Below are 20,667 nucleotides of genomic sequence, written 5' to 3' on the forward strand. Positions count from 1 at the left end.
GAAAAGGCCACAGAAGGCCAGGGCACCACCAAAGCTGTTTGCTGCCTCTCGAGTGGTTCTCTATAAAAGCAACCATAGGGACGATCCACGGGTCTTTTCTGTATTGTCTCAATGCAAATTATCTTCAGAGATGAGTCAATTCTCACGTTGACATAACACACGTGGGATATTACCGGAAAGGTCTCCCTTCTCTGTAAGTCCAGGGCTTCCCTCTGGGACGAGCATGGGCTGGCTCCCCTTCAGCATGAAGTAAAGTCCAAAGTCAGCTGAGTTATGCTGGAGATCTCCAGCAAGATTCAGAACAAAATAAATTTGACTCTGTTCTCTAAGTAGTAATGGTTCTTGATAATAGGCTCTTGCTGTACTTTATTGGCCCATCTTATAGTTTATTAGAGTGCAGCCTGTGTCAGGACTTCCATTATAAACTCATATTTTCTAGGTTGAAAGATCAACAATAAAATTGGGCTAGTATTGAACCTTAATCTTGATATTCAGTGCCTGCTCAAGAACGTAAGAGGAGACAGTAAAGAAAGAAGGACAGAGATAGAGACAGGCAAAGAAAACCCCGTGGATGCAGCATAATAATTCCAGTATTGACACATTTATCTCGGAGTTTTTTGATCACTAGGCTCACTTTGGTTTCCCTATGCTTCTATTTATCATGAGACACATTTGATGAGAAGTTATTTGAGAGAGAGAAATTAAAGATAAAATCAAACCAGTTTTCTCTCTACAGTCACCATATTTGTGTGTCCACAAAATAACCGTGTTTCCCCTTTTAATTTGCTACTCAAGTCACCTAAAGTGCCTGACGTTTAACATTGTGTAAAAGCCAATAGAGAAAAATGTAGTAGTGTTCTCACTTGTTGAATTGTTCATAGTTATTTTCTTTTATTTTGGGTGATAATGGGCCATTGACAGACTTCTGATAAGATGAACTTTTATACTTTTCTTCATTTAAACAAAAACCAAAAGTACCAATGTTTTTGTTTTACTCATACCATACTGAAGAAAATTATTTAAGCTTGCTTAAAGTGCTTCCCAGGGCGATGATAGCTAAGAGATATCATTTGTAAGGGATCCATTTCAAAAAGCACAGTCTTGCTGTAATGTCCACTATAGAGAGAGACCTTAGCTTAAATCATACCACAGCTATTTTAAATGGATTTTTAAATTATCTACCTTTGCATTTCATCATGAATGTTTCAGGGAAATTATCCTGAGATAATGCCAACAAATGGCTGCAGACTTTAGGTTTATAATTGCTCTGTTCATTTAAGGTTCCCAGCAGACCATATCAGGAAATTCAATGCCTGGCAAGGCGGGGTTGATAATATACCGTAACTGGCATTTTCTTATTAGACGAGCACCCAAATCAGCTTTCATTTGTAGCAATGACCCTAATTAAGAGAACCATGATTTAAAGTGGAGTCTTTGCATTTTAAGAATCAGCTCTGGATATGGTAGTGTTAGCCAAAGGGGTATTTTCTTTTCCTAGAAAATTGGCATAATCTAACCTTAAGTTTAATTTTTCAAATGCATATCACATTTTTTTTCAATTCCTTTCTCAAAATGGGAGGCTCCCTTCGAGCTAGTGAGTATATATATGAAAAGGTCAAAATATTTACGTACTCACGTGCCCATGCACCTAAGTATACTCACTTCTGTCTTCACGAAATGGCTCAGTTTTAGAGCTGCAAGAGATCTTAGAAAAATGGTCACCTAATGCAATCTCCACCACTCCCATCATCCTAAGTGGAAGAACTGATGGCTTGGAAGCTACTGCAATTTGCTTTGGATCATCAGCTGGTGAGAGGTAGAACCTGGACTATGAAAGCCCCTCGATGAGAAATGCATAAGAAAAAGAACCACTCCCTTCCCCAAACAAGCTGGTTAAAGATGCTACCTGTGGCATACGGTGATATGCCTGACGTTTTTTTTAAACTCTTCCAGTCAACAGAAATTCTTAATTGCTGTGGCTACAAAAGTGTTCACACTGAAATTTTATCCTAATATCGCACTAAGGGACCATTACCATAAAATCATCTTGTTCCAAGGATCTTTGAGTACTCCATCTTGATGTATATATAAAATTTGGTAACTTGTTGGGTGGGATCCAAAGTCAATCCCCCATATCTTATAGGTCAGTGAAAATGAGATGCCACAAGAGTAATATCCAACGTTTGCAGATTCTTCCACAATTCAGAAAGAACTCTTACCTATATTATTTCTTTAACTATGGTCATCTTCACCCCAACACAGTGAAAATGCAGTGCAAGGACAAGAATTTTCATATTAGATTATTATCATCCCCATGGCATTGTTTGGAAAATAAGAATGTTTCTTTAAGTGAAAAAAATCCAGATTTTCAAACCATGGATCCATGTACTCTCCATTGTGTTATCCTGTCTTCCTGATGGGAATAATTATTATTGGTAATATATTGTAAGCAGAAAAAGTTCATGTGATTTATCAATTATGGTTATGATAGTGGCAATAACAATAGCCATTGTGATTGAGCACTTTGCTTCAGGTGCTGCTCTGAGCAGCATCTTGCACACACACACACACAGACGTGAGCATTTATACGGTAAGTATTTATCACACCAAATTTGGTGATGAGCAAGCAGAGGTTCAGGAAAGTTAGAGGACTGCTGTAAAGTCATGGGGCCTCTAAATGGCTGAACCAGGATTTGAACCAGGTAAACTTGACCCCAACTGATCTTAACTATTTGCTGTACTTGCTTCATGATAAAGTAACTCACGTGTTCAACAAGGTCCTAGCGTACTGGCAATAGATGTACAAACAAATCAACGCTAAGACCTCCTCAAGGTTCAGTTAGTACAGGAGAAAAACTTGCCAGAAAAAGAAAAGTTTACATGAGGAAAGTCTCTGAGTGTATGCATGTGTGTGTGTGTGTGAGACAGAGAGGCGCGTGTGTATGTGTGTATATATATATATCTCTCTCGCATCATATATATCACATATGTATAAATGATACATATATGTTTATACCTATATTTTTACTTATGGATCTTTGTGTATAAATACATGGAAAGTAAATATTTTTAAAAAAAGAAGAACATAATACAGATAATATTATTAAGATCTTTCACAAAACTCCAAAAACATTCAAACTAAGTAGAATTTATTTTGTAAGCTTGGCAAAAGAGACAGAATTCCTACCAGTGTCATAGGCAACTTTTTAGCAGAATGTAATTGTTAAAGTTGCTTCATTTCAAAGAAAATGATTTAGCCCCCAGGATATGCAGATCACTATTGTAATAAGCCACGTTTTCTAACGAGGGGAGGGCCTTGAGCTATTCTTGCAAGAGCAAAAATTTCCAGGAATTATCCTTACTGCTATTATAAATTAATAAATTTTAGTAGTTCCACACCGCAAATCTTTGGCACTGACCTATATAGAAACATTAATATCTTATGATATTGATTTCAAAGACAAAGTCCAGAACCTTATGGTAAGTCTAGAGGAAGTTTGTCTCTTATGATAGATGCTACCATAAGATTCGCCTAATAATATCGGAGTAAATCATAATCTCCCCTGGAGCTCAAGACGGGCTCAGTGAGCACACACATCCTCCACAGGGGTCTCTGGGCACTCATACGCCCTGGGCACATTTCCTATAAACGGCCACCTAAAGCATTGCTGGCTCCTGAGCTCTCTGTAACTGTCACTGATGGACTGAGTGATAATCCAGCTCAGGCTTGTGAAATTCACACTGTCAGTGCCATTCTGATCTTCATCTGGGGCTTCAGATGTGTCCCCCACCCCTCCACCTGCACTCCGCCAAGGCAAGGACATTTGCAATACACAAAGTGAGTACCACAGAACTGCTAGAAAGAGCTGGGAAAAGACCCAGGAAGGACCACGGAACAAGTGTGCTTTGGGTTTTGACAGCTCAACAATCTGGGCACTAATCTTTCCAGATACACTGTTCGTGCGTGATTGCACGGGAATGACCAGCCCTTAAAAAAAATAAATAAATAAGCTGTGCAGCACATGAGGAGTTAGGAACAGCAATGCTTCCCTTTCTGCCCTCTCCCCGCTGCCCTCCCCACCTTGCCCCCAGTTTACTGCCTTGAATTATGACTACAATTCACAAGCTACTAAATATGTTTTCCAACCACGGTCCTTTTTAAGTGTTAAAACTAGACAGCAGCACATATAAATAATCAGAAGCATAAATAGGAAGAGTCAGTAAGTAAGCCAGCCTCTACAAGTCCCCTCAATGTCTGGGGCTCAGGAGGAGAGGGCAGGAACATCTTCCAGCATCTTAGCTATTAGCCCCACAGGCCATTATCCCAAAACGGCCAGGCTGGGTAAACATTTGAGACAGATGTTTTCCAGTTTGTTTATCTTCTTCCTGTCACTTTCACTGATATTCTCTGCTCGTCTTGGCGGCTGACCTTTCACAAATGTTGGTTTTGTTTTAGAAATGTCCTTTTGTGAATAAGAGGGCAGAGTTCACACAGCAAAGGCCAACGTGGCTAGAAGGCTCTGTGGGGGCCAAGGAGTCCTGTTTCATCTGCCAGAGGGGAGCGTTAACCTGCCCCCAGCCACTGGGAGGAACAGGGGGTCGGCCCCCGCTTCCCAACGCTTCGTCCAAGCGTACTTTCTTAATATTCCCCAGGAGAACATAATTAACAGTACGAAACAACACGTTGGTTGGCAAATCTGTTTGCTGTGAGCTATTTTTAGAAATAAGGGTCAGTGAATAACTGGGTAATTTTTATAGGAAGATGTGAAATAAATCAATATTTAATGTGCTGGTACTGAGAATTGGAAAATGTTCTATTCAAGATTCATATTTTCTGTGTTGGTTAATTCTTTCAGCCCAGGATTCCCTAGAGGACAAGAGCTGATTTGCCACGTAATGGAGTTGGTTTGAATGGAAATCATTGTCAGATATGCCCCAACTCCATTCCTATTAGCTATGGGATTCTGGTTGGGTGAATCAAATGACTTCTCTGAGCCACTGTTTCTTTAGCAATAAAATAAGCTTAATATTCCCTCCTCATCTGCCGCAAAATGTTGTTGAAACTCAAGTGATATCGTGCATATGGCAGCACCTTGTAAACTGCAAAACACTTAGAAAGGGTACTTGGCACTTGAGCTAATAGCATTCACCAATTGATTTACAAAGTTTCAGATGCTCAAAAACATGGGGCATTCCAAAATTAGGAGAGTTCAAATAGTGTCATCCTTGGGGGACTTGATACGGGGGGAGCAGATAGTAAGTTAGCCAGTTCTTGCCAAGGAGGACATGGAAAACTCAGTGTCTGACATATACTGAGTGAAACTGAAGTCATCGAACAGAAATGTCTTCTTCCTTGTATCTCAGGAAGGCAAATGATCCTCAGGGGTCGAGTTCAGAGGCCTCAGTGGCAGCCGGAGGCTTTCCGGGGCTTACCCCTCTCAGCGATTGTTCAACCAACAGAACACAAGGGTGCTGATACTCCCAGATAGGAATTCCCATTTGATTGTGTTTCGTGGCAGCATCTCTGGATGACAGCAACAGCCAGCAAGCTTCTTCCATGCCGTCAAAAACTAGAGCAGAGAGAAAGAGTTTTTCCCACACTCCTAAAACATCCATCTTATGCTCTGAGTTGAGGTTAGCTCAGAATGCTTCCTTTAGAGCAGGTAGAAGTAGACCTGACTGTTGCTTTTTAGAAAGCGTCTCTGGAACAGAAAGCTTTGTAAAACTTCTGTCCAATCACCCCTCTATTCTTTCTGACTATTTCTCTTAACCACATCTCTTGCTTTTTTATTGCAGTTGTTGGATTTGAGGTCTTTGCCATTTCAGCCACATTTTCACATGTGTTGCATTGTAATTTTAGCTTTGTAGTGCTTTTCATTTGTCAAAGAATCTCTTTAAAGAACAGAATGGAAACAAACAGCTCTACAAACCGATTCAAATGAGACGTTTTGGAGTGTGTGTGAGTGCAGCCCTGTGGTAAACACCTGGCTGTGGCTGGATGGAGTTTATTCATTCATTCAGTCATTCAACTTGGATTTGTAGCTCTCTATACTAGGGGCTGGCAACATAAAAATGAATAAGAAATCTTGGCTTCTTCCTTAGAAGCATGTGGCCCAAGCAAAATGAGACTCACTCCTCCTCCTCTCACTATCATCCCCATCAGTAGCATGAGCACTAACACTACATCGGGCATTTTTATTCAGCGGTAACCCATTTAATGTGAATTCTTCAAGGCATAATCCATTTCTAATCCTTCTCTAAATCTTCTACATAACCATCAACTGCTTTGAATATCTAGAACATAGCAGGCATTTAACAAATACTTGTGGAAAGGCAGTCTTGAAGAGAAAAATGGATAGCTAAAATAGGTTGACATCATTTTAACTAAGAGTGGGAAATCTTGGATGCATTGGTTGGAAGGCATTGAGGACAACTGAAGAATAATGAAATAATGAATTGTCCTTGACCCCAGGCCCTTTGCACCCATCAGACATTGGCTTTCTTCTGCTTCCCTACTCATCAGCTAGATTCGGCTTTAACTGCTCTCCCCTAAGCACCTACAGTGAACCAGGGACTGTGTAGGTATTCCAGTATGGGTTGGAAATAACCACCTGAATTAAGCCCCATCGTTCTCACATTATTAGGGTGGAAAGCGTGGCGATAGATATTAAGTAAGTTATCTATGGTTTTGTCAGACCTAGGATCCCTAGGTAGTTCAGCACGACCCCCAACACAACTGACTGAGATTTTGTTAATCTTAGGAATCAGAGATGGATCTTGAACCATGAATAATAAATGGGAAAGACCCACCTAGTTAAAATGATTGTAATTTTTTAATCCATTTGGATGATTGGAACAAAGACTTTAAAAGCATCCTTAAAAAGATCAGACCAGCTGGAGTCACCTCCCCTTTGCAAGGAGAAAATAGTACAGGGCTGACTCATCCTCCTACCAGGGGAGTCTTTGTGAGTTTAGTTCATAACTAGTTCATCCTAGCATGGCCCCTCTCTGTGGCCTCAATGCAAATGACTGACTGAACCCAGGGTGACCTTATAGATTTTTTAATTCAGTAGTTATTTAAAGTCAGTGAACAACTTATTTAGCAGACATGATAAAGTTCACAGATAAAATGTGCAGGCAGGCAAATGTAAAATATTTCTATGTGGCACACGAACGTCTGGTATTATGTATTCCAAAAGTCTTCAAAGTGCTATGCACATCCTTATACTTTTCTGTATTCCAAGATGGGATTATAGAGATCTAATTTCCCTAAATTAAGTTCTCATTGCTGTTGAAGCCCGCATTGAATGCGGAATGATTTGAAATCAAGAGCATCTCCTTCACCACAGTTTGGTGTGTCTGGAGGACCCGTGTCACAACAGCCGTGGGGGAATTCTCCAGATCCTTACTACAGAAGATGGGTGCTTTTGGAGGAGAAGAGGATGATCAATAGAATGCTGACTGATGTCAAATGATGGGAGAAAAGGTCACACAGGAATTCAGGGCCGTGGGGCGTTGCATGACTCCAGAGGGTGTCACTGGCATTGGAGCACCTCCTGCACTTGGTAAACATGGTGGCCCTATAGACCGCTTGTCTTCCCTATTCTCTATACAGTTACCCCTAGTTAAGATGTGAGATGGTGGGGCAGGCAGGGGAAGGAGAAGCCACCGCATGTTGTCTTGACCCCAACTTATGCAATATCCATACAATTCAAAACCCTGTGAGTGCCCACAAGAAAGAGGCTGTAGGAGTGAGGACTCTGCATTTCATGGCTCTGCCCACAATCCCTCTCCAAAGGGGTGGATCCTATGCCCCATCTGCACAGCCAGTGCCTCCTCGGTGTGAAAGCAGAACAATTCCTCTCTACCTTTCTCAATTCTGCTTTTGTCAATAAGTGCGGAAGACATAAAAAGGGAAGATGGGCTTCGCTCCTGAATGAGAGCTATTTGACTTTCAATATCAAGACGTGGCAAATGCCTTCAGAGGTTGTGTGCCGCTGAGCATTTTCAGAGGCAGATTTTGTCTGAGGAAGGCTCTTTCCTCCTCACACTAGACCCAGAGAAGCAATCTCTACTTAATTTGACCTTGTGGATGCCTCTTGGCATGCCAAACTGTGCCCTGGTAATTTGGTGGGAATGACGGGCTCTTGGCAATTTTTCCATGAGACATTGTTGGCCGTGCCATAGTGAGCAAGGAGTCCAGCTGCGTAAAGCTCGCCCATCTCCTGGATTTGGGCTGCTGCCCTCTCTCTCTCCACACAGCCTCAGAGTGGCAACATTTCAAGACAGAGCCTTAAAGTGGGCATGAAATTGCCACTTTGAGACACTATGCTTTTTGCAAGCTCTGGGGCACACACAGAGAATTTAAATGAATCTCCAAATGGCACTCGGTATCAAGAACGATACCTTTAAGCTAGTCTGTAATGAAAGTTTGAGGACAGAACAGGACCACAAACACAAGAATTGATGTGTATGACTCACGGGTTCCTCCCGAATCAGTACGAAAGAAAACAGTAGGAATTAGAACATTCTCTCTTGACAATCTTCAGTGCAGTAAAAGGCACTTTATATTTATGCATAATGAGCTACTTCTGTGCTTTACAGACCATTTTGCACATGGTTTGTACCTCGTATTAAATTTGATGATGTATATGAAAGTATTTTATAAACAGAAAATTGCTATACAGATTTTAACTATTATGAAAATAATGATAAGTAAATAACTTCAGTTAGTAAGATTTTCATTGGCCAATTTAGAAGCCTCTCTCCCCCTCCTCCCCAACCCTACCATCAGATGCAGGAAAAAAAACCTTGAAAGGAATTTTAGGATGTGGGGTTTTTAAGTTATTGGCACTCATTAATATTCACAGAACTGAGCATTAAATAATAAGGTCCCATTTCTAGCATAAGAGATTGGCAAAAAACAAAAAGATTGAAAACAATCAGTGCTGACAACATTATGATGAAATAAGCAGTATGAAGTGTTATATTTTGAGAAATAGTTCTGACAAAATTCATTAAAATCTTAAAGACCCTACCATTTGGTACAATAATTCCACTTTTGTGAATATTTCCTGCAAAATGAAAACGTCAGTCATTATATCCACATATCAATAGGTAGTAGGTAGGTAGGTAAGTAAGCAGATAGATGATAGATAGATAGAAATAGATCTATATGAATGTTCATTGTACTATTGTTTGTGATTGCAGAAAACTGAAAACAATGAATAGGTCAATAACCATTCTCAAACAACACAACTTTAATGTCTTTGTACAAATGCTTTGTCTTCAGGAAGTACTATATTTACTGAGCCTTAAACTTATTTTCAAGTGTTTAAGTTGATTCTGATTTTTGCCATTATAAAATAACACTGACATAACCTTGCACATGTCTTTTTCCACAACTTTGATTATTCTTGTAGTATTTATTCGCAGAAAAGGAAATAAAGAGTATTTCAGATTGTGATCAGAGCCACGTGGTATGAGGAAATTGACTAGAGCAGAGGAGTGGAGTGACAGCAGGTCTGACAGCACACTTTGCATAGGAAGGTCAGGGAAGGAAGCCTTCTCTGAAAAAGGTGTGCTTGACCAGGAGACCTAGATGATGAGGTCTAAGAGTGAGGCATGTAAAAGACTGAGCGAGCAGAAGTCATGGCACGTGCAAAGGCCCTGAAGCAAGAAAAAGTTTCCAAGGTTTTCGGAGTTGGGGAGAGGAAGGAGAAGGCTACATCATGGGCCTTGAAGGTGATGATAAAGGGCTTTGGTTTACTGTAAGAGTTGTAGAAACCTCTTAAGCTTAAGCTAGGAGAATGGAGTGGTATGATGTATGATTTTGAACTGCTCACTTGGGGGTGGATATGGTTGTAGGAGGCTGGGAGGAGATGATGAGGAAGGCAGAATGAGAGGCATCAATGATGCTGGCCTCAACTGGGGGAGGGAGGCAGTATAGATGGAGAGAAGTGGACGATGATGAAAGAGGAAGAACTCAAGGGCAGCTACTTTTCCCATGCAACTAAAAGAGTAGATGCTGGCTCCTTCCTGAGATGGGACGTACTAGGCAGAACAAGCTTGGGAGACGGGCTGCACTGAGTCTAGGCAGGGTTACGGTCCGTTTGGTTACACTGTGCCAGAGGGACCTATTAGAATCCTAGTATTGGTGCCAGGCAGTCAGCTGAATACCTTAGTCTGGAACTCAGGGGAGGCGTTAGGGCTGGAGGTGTGGATTCGAGAGTCAGTAGCTTATAGAAAATACTGTAGGGAGGAAAAATATCTTTTTTCTTTTACTCTTCTAGGTCCTCAGCTGGGTCTCTATAACAAAAGACCGGTTAATAAGAGAAAAGCATAAAAATTTATTTAGTATAGGTTTTATGTGACAAGGGAGCCTTCAGAAGGAAAAGAAGACCAGAAGAAGCAGTTAAACCTAAGAGTTTTCATGCTCAGTTTGATGAAGAGTGGACAATCTTGAGAGAAGGTGATGGGATGACTTAGAATGGGGGGAAACTTCGCCACACCTGTTTGCTTGAGTCCCTCCTTCTGCAGAGGTAGGATGCTCCTGTCCCCAGGGATAGGGAGGGCGCCTCTCACCTGAGGATCTTAAGACCTGCTTCACAGGAAGGTCAAAGAGTCCTTATGCACCTGCCATTCTCAAATTCCTTTGGCTTAAAATATTCAATATGCCAAGGTGTCATATTTTGGGGTAGCATGTTTTGAACCCCATCAGTACTTAAAGTCATGGGACTGGATGTGACGAAACAAGAAGAAAGATAGGGGAGAGAAGAAAGTCAAAGACTGAACCCGAGGTTAGTAGAGGAGAAGATGCAGGCAGCAAAGAGTTTAATTAGGAATGGCCAGTGAGAAAGAAGAAAACTCAGGAAGAAAAGAGGGGAGAACATTGCAAATGATGCTCTAAAGTAAAGATAGAGGAAGCCACTGAATTCAGCCGCTTGAGGCTCATTTGGGTCTCTGAACACCACTTCAGGGAGGCAGTGGGACCAATCCTGCCCTCTGGTAGGTGGAAGGGTGGATGGAGGAGGGGAGCCAAGCTAGGGAGTGGAGAGCTTTCTCTAGAGAATTTGGACAGGAACGGGTGCAGAGGAATGAGGTGATGCCTAGATGGGTATTAGAAGCTAGGTAAACTTAATTTTACTCTTTCTTTTTTTTATTGAGATATAATTGACATACAACATTGTAATGATTTCAGGTATATAACACAGTAATTAGATATTTGTATATATTGTGAAATGATCACCACAATAAGTCTAGTTAACATCCATCACGACACATAGTTACAGAACTTTTTTTTCTTGGGATGAGAACGTTTAAGATCTAATCTCTCAGCAACTTTCAAATATACAATACAGTATTATTAACCATAATCACCATGCCGTAGATTATATTGTCATGACGTTTATTTTGTAACCGGAAGTTTATCTATTTTGACCCCCTTCACCCATTTGGCTAAACTCTTACCGCCTACCTCTGGCAACCACCAATCTGTTCTCTGTGTCCACATGTAAGGGAGATCATGTGGTAGCTATCTTTCTTTGTCTGTCTTATTTCACTTAGCATAATGCCATCAAACTCCATCCCCGTTGTCACAAATGGTAGAATTTCCGTTTTGTTTATGGCTGAATAATATTCCGTTGTGTGTGTGTGTGTGTGTGTGTGTGTGTGTGTGTATATATACACACACACACATACATATACCACATTTTCTTTATCCATTCATCCATCCATGGACACTTAAGTTGTTTCCATATCTAGGCTATTGTAAATAATGCTGCAATGAACATAGAGGTGCATATATCTTTTCAAGTTAGTGTTTTCATTTTCTTGAGACAAATAACCAGAGGTGGAATTACTGGATCATATGGTAGTTCTACTTTTAATTTCTTGAGGAACATTCATGACGTTTTCTGTACTAGCTCTACCAATTTACCTTCCCACCAACAGTGCACAAGCCTTCCTTTTTCTCCACATCCTTGCCAGCACTTGTTATTTCTTGTCTTTTTGATAATAGACATTCTAACAGGTGTGAGGTGATATCTCATTGTGGGTTTGATTGGTGTTTCCCTGATGATTAGTGATGCTGAGCATCTTTTCATGTACCTGTTGGCCGTCTGCATGTCTTCTTTAGAAAAATGTCTATTCAGATCCTCTGATCATTTTTAGTCCGATTATTTTTTTGCTATTGACTTGTCTAAGCTCTTTATATATTCTAGATATTAACCCCTTTCATATATATGATTTGGAAATATTTCTCCCATTCAGTAGGTTGACTTCTTGCTTTATTGATGGTTTCTTTAACAGTGAAGAAGCTTTTTAGATTGATGTAGTGTCCTACTTGTTGATTTTTTATTTTGTTGCCTTTCCTTTTGGTGTCAAATCCAAAAAATCATTGCCAAGACCCATGTCAAGGAGCTATTTTTTCTTAACAATAGAAACTATGACATATTTGCATGCCAACACGTATGATACAATAATGAGTGGAAAATTAGTGATAAAGGAAAGGATGTAAATGGAAAAATAAAGTCCTTGAGAAGGCAAGAAGAGATTGACCCAAGGCACAAATGGTTGGATTTTCTTTTTTCCAATAAAAGGAAGGGGGAAAGAGGAGGCAAGAAGATGAAGTTAGAATCATAGATGTAATGGGAACAATGAGTCAAAGCCATCAAATGAGAGTGGGAGGACAAGAGGAAGGTTTAAGGAGGAAGGAAATGGTATGGAAAAATTGTCTCCAATAGGGGATAAGTGAGCTTATCAGGGAACTTACCAGAAGGTGTTCCAGAAAGCTTTGACTGCTCTTTTGAGGTGGCCAATTTAAAGTGAAATCAGGGGCCGATCCAGTGGCACAGCAGTTAAATTCGCACATTCCACTTCGGTGGCCCAGGATTCTCCGGTTCGGACCCCAAGTGTGGACATGGCACCGCTTGTCAAGCCATGTTGTGGCAGGTGTCCCACATATAAAGTAGAGGAAGATGGGCACGGATGTTAGCTCAGGGCTAGTCTTCCTCAGGGAAAAGAGGAGGATTGATGGCAGATGTTAGCTCAGGGCTAATCTTCCCTCCAAAAATAAAAATAAAAATAAAGTGAAATAAGTCAGCTCATTTGTGCTATTTTCTCTGGCCACATTCTGCTGTTGGCTGTAGACCATGAGAGGTCAGGGTAACTAGGCTCACACAGGGCTGCACTTTTGCCAGATAAGCACAACAGAGGGGTGTTTGCAATGCTCTCTGTTTGTCATGTTATGATTATAAGGGCATATTTTCAAAGCAAATGAAGGAAGAGAAGTCATAAAAGAGGCTGAAGGATAAAGAAAAAATACTTCTCAATATGAGCAGGAATTATAGCAATTAGGGTTCCAGAGTAAGTGAGCTGAGAAGGTGAGGTGTGGACAGAGTATTGCACGTTTAAGGTTAAGATTTCAGAGGTGGTGAAGGTCCAGGGTGGGAACCTTGGAGCACGTGGTTGAAGCACAGCAAAAGTGAAATTCACCTGCCATGAGGAGATGAAGAAAGCACGTGATCACATGTTGGAGGAGTCATCCATGATGACGGCAACATCAAAGAGGGTAACAGAATCAAAGATGCAAAGTAAAACTCTGAACCAAGAACTACCATCTGCACTGAATGAGTACCTAGGACATGGGAATTCTAGCAGAGAGACTGCAGGATGGCACAGCCTTTAATGGTTGTGGTTTTTAAGCAAGAATAAGGGGGAACTGTGGAACGGGCAATGAAAATACTCCATATCCAGACTCTAAACCAGGAGACTATAAGTGAAAAACAGTCTTCATAGAAGCCTTACAGCGTTAGAGGTGTCCTCAAGCAATAGCCAGGCTTCTAGTAGATCCACATCCTAGAGAATGTTCCACAAGAGAATGAAGGCGTAGGGGGGTTCTTGCTGATCATCACCGCACTAGAAATCGAGAAGCCAAGATGAGAAAAATTTTGGAGGGGGGAAGGGAGAAGAGTGGTGGATTGGGGCCATTTAAGGGATACACAAAACACTGTGGGGCGATGGGAATGCAGAGTGTAACAGGAGCCAGGGAGCCTGGACTCCTGGCAATGTGGAGATAACTGCTGATGTGAAGTGTTCAGCCATGAATTCTAGCATAGCAGTTCTGTCTTCTCACCTTGATGCCACTTCAGGAGGACCCCTCCCTCCTCCAGGGCTGTTGATATGCTATGTCAATGCGATCTTTTTCAACACCAATTGCCTCAACTTCATCTTTTGGAAAATAATTTTTCCTCCCTAATTTGTGATGCCACCTTAAACCTGTGCTGAATGAATACATCTAAATTAGGATCTCTGTTAAGATGCTCTATTCTTTTCCACTGGTCTATTCTGTTGATTCTTATACCAATGCACCTTTCTAAATCACTGCCAATTAAAAAGAATAATTCAGTACGTACAAGGGCAAGTCCTCCTTAATTATTCTTTTCCCAGTGTGTTGGGTTATTCCAGCTCTTCATTCATCCAGTGACCTTTCTAATCACATAAAGAACATACCATTGAGATTTTGATGACTTTGTTAAAACCATAAATATGTCAGCATGGAATTCCAATAGTCATGGCTCTCCTTTGAAAATGGCTCTTCATTTACTCATGGCTTTGTGTGCCCCTCAATCCTAATCCTAATTCTCTCTTTTGAATTAGATGTTTCCATTATATTTCCAAATGTTTATTGCTTATGTGTAGGAAACATATGGGAGTTTTACACCAATTTCATTGGTATTCAGCTACCTTAATGAACTCTCTTGTTAATGTTAATATTCTTCCTAAATAGTTTTTTCACGTTTTGTAGGTTAAAAAATTATCTGCAAAAATTAAATGTTTTTCTCATTTCTAAATTATTTTATCTGATTCTTTCATTTTTAACACATTCTGTATAACATATAGAATATCATTAATATCCTTGTCTTGTTTCTGATTCTCATATGAGTATGTGGGATGTGGTGTTGATAAGAATATGAATATTAGTTGTTTAAAATGTGTAATTCCAGTTTTATAAAGCATATTTGAAATTGATTGTATTTCTTTTCATCCTGGGATAAGCTATGTTGTATTCTTTTAAATATTGTTTGATTCCATTGGTTTGCCTTCTGACTCTTTTTTAATGCGTAAATATTTATTTCTGTTTTTTATGATATTAGCACACCCAGGTTATTTATTCATCTGGAATTAATAGCAGGATTTTATGTTTTCTGAAAAAGGAAATCATTTCTTTTACTGATCACTTCAATTTCTTTAGTGTTTGTATAGAGATCCCTTATAATTTCTATCTCTGCCACAATTTTTGTTAGGCCTTTTCTAAATTCTTATTTTTTCATTTGTACTGTTTATTTTATTATCTTGGGGAGAATTGTAGAGTTATACCTGGAATTGTTTTCCTCATGAAAATATTCTCTTAGATTTACTCAAGCATTTACTTATGGATTCTACTCTCTACCAATATTGCTTCTTTGTAATTATAGTTTTATCTACTTTCTTGAATTAAATGATTAACTTATTTCTTTTCATTTTGTCTTATTTAATAATGCTATGAATTTGCTTTTCACTACAGTTTTGGAAGCATCCAATACATTTTATGAGTTGTATTCCATTTTTGCTTTTAAAATAATGGTATTTATCATTTTTTTCTTGACCTGATAGATATTTAGAATAGTAATTAAATTTTCTAAACAAGTTGATTTACATTTTTTTTACCCTGGTAAGTTTTTTGAATTTTGGGGAGGATTCTTATGCGTGGTTTAAACATCATTCTTTGTTTCCCCCTTAATTTCTCGGTAAATACTAAAAAGGAAGCATTTTTACTGACAGGGTAAAAACACTTGTCCTTGAGCAGCTTCGCAGCGTTATCTTTAATGGCACTGTCAGCCTAGCAGGGCTAAACGATTAGCAACAAAGACACCTTAAGTGGTTAGGCTGGCTCTTTCCATATTAAGGTGGCTTTATTTCTTTTTCTCCTTCTCAAATTGTATTTCTCTTTAGTTTCAGATACAAACACTAGTAATTAGCACTTAGTATAATATTTGTGTTGCTGCTTTCATACACAGCTCTATTTTGTGGGAAGCCTAATTCACTACTTGGAAGTCACATAATCTCTAAACTCCCCTCATCTCAGCGACCTAAACTACCCCCCTCAGCACCCCTCCCACGTAGTAGCCATTCTCAGAATTACAAGTAGAGGGGCTCAGCATGAAAATCACTATCTGTAGGTTTCAGGTCTTTCAAATGTAACTTGATTCATAAATGGAAAGAATCACAATAACACATTAGGAAAATATTTCACTACAATAGAAGGGTGGTAGTTATTTAAGCCTGTTGTGTTATGTTAGACTGAAGTACATTCTAACATTAAATTGCAGAACACAGTTTGTTTTCGCTGCAGGGTTGAGGGAGATAAAATCATATACTTGAAACTAAATGTGCTATATCTTCTACACAGGTACTAAAACACCAGGAGTAACTCAAATATTGGTAGCATTAGAAATCCTTAGGAATAACTTCTTTTGGTTTTGCTTTTAGGTTATTCACGTAAATTTTAGGAAACGTCTCTGCCCAGTTTCTCCTGATCACTAGGTTTGATAGCATGACACACTGGATGGAGAGACGACAGCTGAAGCGGCTCCATTACGTGGCTCGGGTGTGAAAAATCATGAAGGGAAATCGCAGCTTTTGCAACATTGCAGGCGCTGTCGAAATGTAACAATAAATCCCACGTCCAAAGCTGATGGTGCTACTAGGATGCTATCAGTCTGAGGACAATTTGAAAGGAACACTTTGATTTTAAAAAAGTGCTTTGGGTACAACGGCGGTGGATGTCCAAAGGAAGAAGTAGCCACAGCTTTTACTCCTCATTAATTTGTGAAACCAGCTCGACGACTTGCAAAACCAGTTTCATCCTTTCCCTCAGCCTCCTAACATCTACCAATAACTGTTAGCTTTTCAACTAAAAACATGATTTCTTATGTCACAATGCTTATCAGAATAAAATCATCCAATATTTTAATCTCTCTTATGGATTCCAAGATAACCTGGTTTGTATTGTAAGGCCCCCCCAGGGGAAAGAAAGTGTTTTGCCATTCTAACGCTTTTCTTACTCACCAAAAGAGCATATTCTCATCTGACCTGTGGCCTGCCATCAGTATTCTCCTCAAAAGGACAATAGCCTGCCCCAACAGTACCTTAAATATCTAAATAAGGCAAGAATTCAAGGTACCATTCATGGCAGAGTTATGGTTTTAAAATAGAAAGATTGAAACTCAAATAATTGTTTTGTATGTTATACAAGAAAGGGTAGTGGGCCTTTTAATTTTTATTATTATTATTATTTTAGGTTTTCTCTATAGTAGGGGAAATTTATTTTGGAGCTAAGCAAGGAAAAAGTGAGATGAGACACATGTCGAAGGGGTGAGTTTAAAACGAGAAGCAACAGAGAGCAATAGAAATAAAGGGGAAAAGTACTGAGATGGTGCATCAGAGGATAATGGGCAGACGTGGTCCCATTGAGGAGGCTGCCCTCCCCCAGCCACCCCTCACCCCCAATTCTGAGGAATTTTCAGTATCACTCAGATCCCAGCTGTAATAAATTGTTCCAAATAAAGATATTCATTTAGCCATATAACTGTAGAAAACGACAAACATCATTTTAGCTGTCTTTATGGAAGCATTTCATAGTATAAAATGATGATAAAAATTTTAAAGGATGCAGATATAGGCATATATATACAAATTAATAAAGCATTAACTAAAACTAAGAAGCTGCCGTCAGCATTGGCAGCCCATAGCCCTCCTCCTTAGAAACCTGGGCAGGAGTTCACTTCCAGGCTGTGGGCACAGCAATCAGAGAGAGGGCTGGTCCTCTTGGCACGCAGCAGCCCAGGCGACCTCACTGGGATTGTGTTGGGGCTTCTGATCTCCAGACTGAGAGCAGCCTTGGCCAGGCCACGTGCTTGCAGTGGGAAACGCGCTGCACGCCCAGCTTTAAGTGCAGTAAAGTCTCCGCGCAGAACTCGCCAGGGCGTCGTGGCTGTTTCCTTGGGAAGGCAGCGAGGCGGCATCTGCAAGGCCTGAGCCAGACCCAGGGGCCCGCACACACTCACCTCCACCCAAACTGCCAAAGAAATTGTTCCAAAGTCCTCTGCATCATCATCATCATTAACATCATTATTACTAATTCTCTATTAGCTCAAAATTGTCACATTTCAAGAGTATGAAAATTGTAAATAAAACAATATTTGGAGAGAGGATTTTGTGGAATTGTCAACCCGTCCGAAGGAGCACACAGTGGCAATTTCTTAAGGAGCCTTATTCCTTTTATTTCCCAGTTGAAGTAGTGAAGTCTTTCCAATAATTTAGGATAAGCATTAAGTAATACAGTTCTGGACCAAGGCAACAAACCAGTCATAATTTTCCTTTAAACTATTAAAGGTTCAAGGAAAAAGGGCATTAAAGACGTGAGTCAGGAGCACACGGGAAAAGAAGGACGTCGACGGTCCCTCCATCCCCCTCCTCCAGAACACACAGCGCTGTCCTGAAGAGCCCTCTCAGGGTCCTCCTTCAGCCCCCGCCTGCCGCAGCCCTCCGCCGCATCCCATGAATGAAAACAAATTGTTTTCGACTACAATACCACGGGACTTCACTTTGACCTGCGTGGTACAGTGACACTGTGCGGCTTGAATTTTTACATACAGCTGCGTAAAGCAATTTTCATGTAAATTTCTAGGTAAAGCAGCCTGCAGTTGGTCTATTACACGGACACATACACAGAAACCATTAAGTTTGACGGAAGATTAGAAGTTGCCCTCGTTTCTTCGGTTGCCTTTCCACTGGGCCTTTGACTGTGTTCGAATTAGAAAAACAGGAATGGGGAAAATGCTTCAGCGCCACCCATGAGCCGGTGCTCATCCTTGCCTGGACATCCCTAAGGCTGGGATGCAGTGAAATCAGAAAGGACCTTTCTGGGAAAGAAGGAAAACTTGGTATGGAAATCAACCCTCAAATGAGCAGAGAGAGTCAGGTCATTCTCTCGCCCTGCCAAGGAACTTCTTGGCCACCTCCCCGTAGCCTGACTTCTTCCGGAAGATGTATCGGATGCAAGTAAACAGCCCCCACGGCCTCCAGCACCCGGCTACTCTCGCCGGTGCAGGCAGGCTGGCTCAATTAGCCCACAGCAGGTGGAGAAGTTTCCAGGGTCAGAGGAGTAAATCAGTTCCTCAGAGGTACCTTTCCCTGGGAGCTGGGAGCGGGCCCTTCCTGTACAGCCAGCAACAGGAGTTAGGCAGCCCACCCCGCCATCTGGCAGCAGTCTATCTGGGCCCTCAATCTAAATGTCTCCCTGCCCAAAGGAGACACATTTCTTGAACATGTTCTTTTAAGGCACCAGCATCCACAGAGCGCAAAGGGAAGGATGTCACCAAAACCTGGCCCAGGATGTTTGTTTATGCAATCTTTAAATAATTCATCTTTATCCCTATTGAGCCCATCACAGCATGTCAAAAATAAATGTGTCGCCTTGGCCTATTGTTTGCAGCTCAGGATTGTCAAGCGAGAAGAAAATATTACAGAGACAGAGGGAGCTACACGCAGGAGTGTGACCTTTAACGGCACTACCTATAACCAATCTCATCAAATTAAAGCACTGTATATTTTCCTTAATAATCTCTGATTAGGCTGGGGCTATGAGTGGACACGAACACCCGCCATTGCTATGCAGCGGGATGTCTGCTTAGCACCAGCAAAGCGTTTGGGAATAAGTGAGCAAAATGCTTTAATTTGATAGGGTTAGAATCCTGCAGGCTCCGGGGTGAAAGGTCCCCAACAGCTCCGCTCACACTGAATATGCAGAAATAAAAAAGTAAATTGCTTACATCTGCTGCCGGCGGCAGGGAAAATGATCTGATTGGACGGGCCGAGGGCTCTCCATCTCTTTTGGGTTAGAGAGAGGGTTTCAGAGCATCAAAAGCTTGTAATTGGAGTAATTCTGAATTAATGGACACACACACACACGCACACACGCGCACACAACATTTTGAGGCAGCTGTTTGCAGAAGGCTGCCTGTTTAGGAATGCTTGCAGATTGCAAAGAAGCAACTTTAAAAATAATCTTTTCTTTCCCCTCAAATGAATCCTAACTACGGGTTGGAATTTGACAACAGGTAACAAGTATAACATTCTTATCTGGCTCGTCCTTCTGCCACGGAGCCTGGGAGCTATCAGACCTACATATCTGCTCGCTCACTTTGTACATCTTCCTGAAATATGTGTGCACTCTCGTTCTCCTTCATGCATAAAAAGATGACTCGGAAAGGGCTTTGCCAGGATTCCTAGAAGTTGACAGGGAAAGCTGAGGTTTTCCCTTGCCGTGTGATGTGGGATTTAATCTGCGTATTTGATCAATACGAATCAAAGGCAGGACTCAAGGTCTTTGGGGCACAAGCTGATTCAGTTTCATGCAGGATGTCAGGAGGCAGCCTGCCGTGTCACCTTGATGCGTTCACAGGACCCTTTTCGAGAACCTGCCTCGCTGAACGCATTAGGCCTCGCTCAATCTGCTGCTTTGTCTCCTGTTTCATGCAGACAAGGCAGAGGTTGCATTTGAACTTTGTTTTTATTTTATTTTATTAGCTGACACCAACTCGCAGATCTAAATAAATGTTGCCT

The sequence above is a fragment of the Equus asinus genome, chromosome 2 (assembly GCF_041296235.1).
Source record: "Equus asinus isolate D_3611 breed Donkey chromosome 2, EquAss-T2T_v2, whole genome shotgun sequence".
In the NCBI taxonomy this organism is placed as follows: Eukaryota; Metazoa; Chordata; class Mammalia; order Perissodactyla; family Equidae; genus Equus; species Equus asinus.